Here is a 6178-nt window from a genome sequence, read left to right on the forward strand (position 1 = left end):
AGACATTTTGTTTATCCTGATAAAAAAAAGAGGGAAAGCCAGAGTTGGATTCTGCTCTCTTTGCTAGGACCTCTTACATCATTGGAATGGAAGCGTCAAAGACGGAATTTTGGAAGTGTGTTTCACGGAACAGATTCTGGATGCAGTCTGTCTTCCTGTGATCAATTTGGAGAAGAATAAGGGAACAACAAAGAAGTGGTCTTTCCATACTGAATCTTGGCAAGCAAAAAGGACACTACTGAAGTTTTGATCCAATTGGAAGACACTAGATCCTAACTCTTGTAAATACTGCAGTGCTCTCCCAGCTTCATTTGCCAGATAATTCTTCTTGAGAGATGGGTGTGAAATATTCATTAATAACAATTGAAAATTTATGTAAAGGAATGTTGGCTGAGGCAGCACTGATGTGCTTGCAAAATCTTTACTGGAAGTTCTCAAAGACAGCAGCATGGAGCAGATAGGAGGTCATGAGAAAGGGGGCCTCTACAAAAAGAGAGAGAACATGGTGGGAGAGAAGGAGATTGGTTGGAGTAATGAACACAACAGGAATAGAAAAGAAGCAAAGGCTAAGAAACATAGAAAGGGGTTTTGGAAACAAGACTAAGTCTAGATAAAGAGAAATATGTCTTTAACCAATAAGAGGAGCAGGCTAGAGATGAAGCTGCTTCACATTCTTCACTGTTCAAATCTGGGTTAATCCCACTGCTTTCCAGAACTGGAATAAAACTTTCATATATCACGATATATTTAGCCACATAATTTTGGGTCCCTGTCACGAACCCATAATTTATCAAGACTGAGTTCAGATACAGAAAGTGATATAATGATACAAAACAAAATTCATGTATGTTTTTCTAAAATTAAGGCAGAGTTACCATCCAATATACAAGTTGACTGGTGGACTGGAATTCTTTTATTATGACAATGTCTGTGGACTCCTTGGTTCTTTTTGTACTTGGTATTTTCTTGGAAGCATTTCATAACTCAACCATGTAACATTATCAGTGTGAGAGAAGGTGGAGTTTCTTCCCTTTGTATCTACAGTAGCTTGCCTTTCCAGTGTTGGTGACAATATGGTTTTCTCCTTGGTATTCTTAGAACCTAGTGGTGATGTTACTTAGTTGAGTGATGAATCATCTGCAAGAAAAAGAGCCAAGTTTAGAGAACACCTAGGGTGTACAGTTTGAGGATTTTCAAGTGTCCCTAAAAAGAAAAATAACAGATATTCGCCACTATTGCAAAGAAAAATATCAGTTGTCTCATCTCCTAGTTATGTAGATGTTCAACCCTGAGCTACATATATTCCTTTCTATTGAAAATGTATTAGAATCACTTCTAAGTGATTAGAGTCACTTCTCTGTTTCCCTCTATTTCACCATTTTTTACTCTACTTTCTCTGCTACTGGGCCAGTAACAAACACAGCAGAATTTAAAGAGTTTTGCCTGAACTTGCGAGCACAAAGTAGTACACACTGTTATACCAATAGAGAAAGCTGGATATAAATAAACTTCAGTCCCTGAGAAGCCAGAATAAATCCCTGTCTATTTCTGACTGGAAAATATAAAAAAAACCATCTTAGGAAGATAAAGCAGAAATGGTGCTGATTAGATTTTGATCCTGAAGAATTATAATAAAATTAAATAAATAAAAAAATTAATGTCCCAAGAGCAGTAGTTGCAAAGAACCTCAATGATGCAGCTTAACTGACTAGTTCAAATTCTTTCATGATTCCCTTAGATCAGGGGTGTCAAACTCGCATCGTCACAGCGTCGTCACATCACATATCGTGACTTTTTCCCCCTTTGCTAAACAGGGCGTGGGCATGGCCAGCACATGAAGCATCCGGCACGCAGGCCAAAAATTTGACACCCCTGCCTTAGATACTCAGAAATTCTCACATCCTATATATAAAAAAATATGTATCATATTTTTTGCATCATTTCTACAAGCTGATTTTAGGAATTCAAATAAAAGCCCACCAGCCCATGCTGTCCTCAAAGGCTGTCCCTAAACCACCTGCCCACTCTCCAAATTTCATCTTTACCACCGCTTACTTTCAAGTGTGGTGGATAACAAGAGAAAAGAGACTTTGCATCCCAATACATTATTAATCCACTTATCAAGGTAATAGAGGGAACAGTACCCCCCCCCCTTACAAAGCACTGTTGCTCTTGGTACTATTGAAAGGTGAGCCAAGGAAATGCAGGGATGTGTGAAATGATGGGGAATTATGGGGTGAACATTTGGTGACTACAGAGATTAGTGAAATAGGCAGAAGAAACCAGGGAATCTTCACTGGCTTTATGTTAGCCTGAGACAGACCAAAAGTTCAGTGATAGTGATTTTCACCTCTTCTTTGATACGTCCTAATGATTAATTTCTGAGATCAAATTCAGAATAATAATAAATAAAGAGAAGAGATGAAAGAATAGAAGAAAGTATGGTTATGATGTGGTAAGAATAAAAATATTGAAGTGGAGGAGAGAAAAATTTATCTGAAAAAATAATCAGAATAGATTTTAAGTTAGCAGTGAAAAGAAATATTTTGATGAGAGCTCCACTGGAAGATTAGCACAGATAGTATACTAAACTGCTGAAAGAGACATCTGGATGAAGAAGCAGATACTGTATGAGTAGGAGTGAGAGCAAGTTGGAGGGTTCTTGAATCACTGGCCAATTGTGGGCACTCCTCTTAAATATAGGCTTATATATATGTTAGATGGAAAAAGCATAACATGATGCAGTACATTATTCAGACAATATGGCAAGAGGAACTTTCCCTGAGTTAATCACCACTACTTGAGAAGAATCAGCCACAGAAGAAAGAAAATCAAGAACTGATACATCTGTTCCAGTTTCCTTGGCCTAAGATGCAAAGGAGTAGCAAAGATAGTGTATAGTAAACTCATCTTTCCATGTGGAAAGTCCCATGTTTATATGGAGGCCACAATCCATTGATCAACAGCCATGACGCTGCACATAACTAGAAGTGCAATCCTTCCAGGGTCAGGGACAACAGCCTCCCTAGAGTCACAGTGTATGAACTACAACATTGGGAAGTTGTTCTTTAATGAATTTCACTGTGAAGTATTTTGTACTGAAGTTTATTTTTTTTCCTTTTGTGGGGGACTATTTCCAGAGTTTGAGGAAAAATTCACCCCCACTATGCTCTTAAAATCTTTGCTTTTAGGTACTTTGTGATGTTTTATTCCATGAAACAGATCTTAACTATCTTGAAGTATCTTCATGAATAGTCCTTTCTATTGCAAACCGGGAGAAAACTCTGCATCTATCTGTTGTATCTGATTCACAATGAAGATTTAACTTTACAAGCTCCAGGGCAGTAACCTTATCTTGAAAAGAGACTGCAAATGGGATGTTTGTCCTTCTCAAATACAAATACACATTCTTGTTTCATCATCTGGGTGGATGAACTTCCTTAGATCAGTGTTTCTGAATCCTGACAACTTTTAAGATGTGTGGATTTCAATTCTCAGAATTCACCAGCCAGCATGTTGGCTGGGGAATTCTGGGAGTTGAGGTTCACAGATCTTAAAAGTTGCCAAGGTGAAGAAACACTGTCATAGATCCTTATTTCTCCCCTATTTCTTCCATTCTTGACCTTTAATTCATATATATATATATATATATATGGAGGACAACACATTGGGACAGTCTATGATGCCACAATATGTGGGAAAGGAGACAATTATAAAAGGGGTAGAATCTCAGCTTTGCCCTGCCACCCACAAGCACAGAATTGGGGTACAAGAGTGGGGGTAACCCCTCCCCCAGTTTCTTTCTTGAATCCCTCTTCTGCTCCCCTTGAATGTAATACACAATTCGAGGCAGCTGCCGGTTTGGGTCCTCACCAGCCACTTGGGTTTCCTCCTCCTGTTACAATCCTGTGAACCTTGGTTGTGTATGGGGATTTATTTTTGAAATTTGACTTTATTTTAGGTTGAATTTTGATTTGATATATATTTTTTTGTTTCTCAACACTCCATATTTTAAACTGAATGGCACGACTTTTTTTTTCCCTTGAATCGGAGATTCCTGTATGGAGAAAATCGATTTCTATATTTGCAATAAATTTCTTATTTAAAAAAAAAAAAGATAAATGATTAAGAGTGTGGATGCTTGATTTTTGTTGCTCTCCATCTTGTCAAAAAAAGAATTTGTAGCCGAGTACAATTTTTGTAGAATAACTTGTGAGAGATTAAAGACTGGCAAAAAGGAAGTATAATTAAAGCATAAAATTTACGATTGTAAGATGTAAAAATAGCCATCGTTAAAAGAGAGGATTAGATTTATGGAGAAAAAGGTTGCCAATGGCTTCACAGCAAGATTAAGTGCTTAACATAAGGAGGTAAAAGGGAGACACATGGTTGTATTATTGTGGGTACTTAGCATCTGTTGAAAAATCTCAAGTCAGCCACCTTGCTTCTTTACACTGCACTATATTTATTTTATTTAAAATATTTACATAGCTGCACACCTTATAACTCTGGGTGGCTCCCAATATGGGAGAGGAGAATGCTTACTATACTTTGGCTATACTTTAAATCTTAAGACACAGAGACTTACAATTAAGCTCACAGAAACCAATGAATGTAAAGCACACCTATGTTGCGCTCTTTTGGATAAAAAGATCTTAAAAGAGGTTAACTTTGTATGTGGAGAGACCAGAGAAGAACCAACTGGATTGAATCTATATTCATAGATTCTTGCTGTCCACAGAAAGGCTGCTACGACAAAAATAGATGTCATTGTTCAGCCAACATTGTCCAAATATTCTGGAACCTGAACTAATATCAGCCTTAGCCTGCACAGACAAAAATATAAGAACTGTGAGTCCTTCAGGAACAACTGAAGGATCACTCATCCCTGCAGCGCATTGTAATATTCTTTTTTCAAATATGAGAGGGTGTCGTATAGAAAAAGAATACTTTTTAATCAGTGTGTTCATGTCATCTATTTGAAGAGTTGGATTCAAAGGCAAATAACTATACTAGAAAGGGAGAAAGCAGCACTAGCTTTTAAGTTACTCCTGATCGCTCAGGACCTGGGCAGCCAATAGAAGGCACGACACTGGTTATCCAGTCACAATCTTTGCCACGGATTGATGCGATGCATGGAAATTATAATAATTCTTCCTGAGAACATGCAAATCTGTGATTTCTTTAGTTCTCATTTTTGCTGATTTGTTTAGTCTCTGTTGCCCATTTTGTAAGAGGCTGTCCTACTTCTCTGCTACTCCAGAACAGGATTAAATCTCATAAATAAATATAAATTATACCAGGTTGGATAGCAGTTAAACACCAGGGGATATTTCCTGAATTAGAAGCAGTGTGACAATTAATGAGGGGAATGTTAAGCTATCCTTAATGAAGATTTCTTAAATGAAGACTGGACAGCCATCTGCTGGGGAGTTCTCTCTTGATTTCTTCAGTAATGACCTATAAGATTTCTTCCAATACTAACAACATTCAGAATTACCAAGTTTAGTTTGAAACACAGCTCAAAAAGATGCCATCTTCTACCTACAATGTGTTGCTAAGGAACACCCCTCAAATTTATGAAAAAGCAATAAACCATCTAGGAGCTCATAGAATATACCCTGCCCTTCCCAATAGCGAATGTTAATGCCAGCACAATTTCTACTTTTTATGGTTTACTGTCCCTTGACACGAGACAAAGGCTTTCTTTAAAAAAAAATGTTTATCATATAAACCTTGTTTGCCAATATAATATAGAGACAGCATACCAACATGAGCTTCCCTGCCTTCTCTCTTTGGAGAATAGTTGGCAGGTCCTATGATCACAAGCCTTCAAAATATGGTATGGGCGAGTTTCATTTAGCGCCTCAGTGTTAAGTGTTGCATTGATTCAGGTGGCTCAGTTCTCAGTTTTCAATGTAAAACAGGCTTCTGTTTTGGAGATAATCTCATCAGGTCTGAAGTATCTTTTTGTTCCACAATACATGACTGGCTTTGTATATTGCAGAAAGAAGCAGGAAGAAAAAGGATGCCTGAGTGACTTGGCAATCTGTTTCCATTCTTTGATTATAGTGTCTAGTGATTAGCACATTTCCATTTGGGGAGAAATGTGAACACTAATAACTGAGTCAATCATTTCTGCAATACCCAACCTGCGCAAGTGGCTGGATCCCAACTT

The sequence above is a fragment of the Pituophis catenifer genome, unplaced genomic scaffold, assembly GCF_029215685.1.
Source record: "Pituophis catenifer annectens isolate HBS135680 unplaced genomic scaffold, rPitCat1.0.hap2 SCAF_7, whole genome shotgun sequence".
NCBI lineage: Eukaryota > Metazoa > Chordata > Lepidosauria > Squamata > Colubridae > Pituophis > Pituophis catenifer.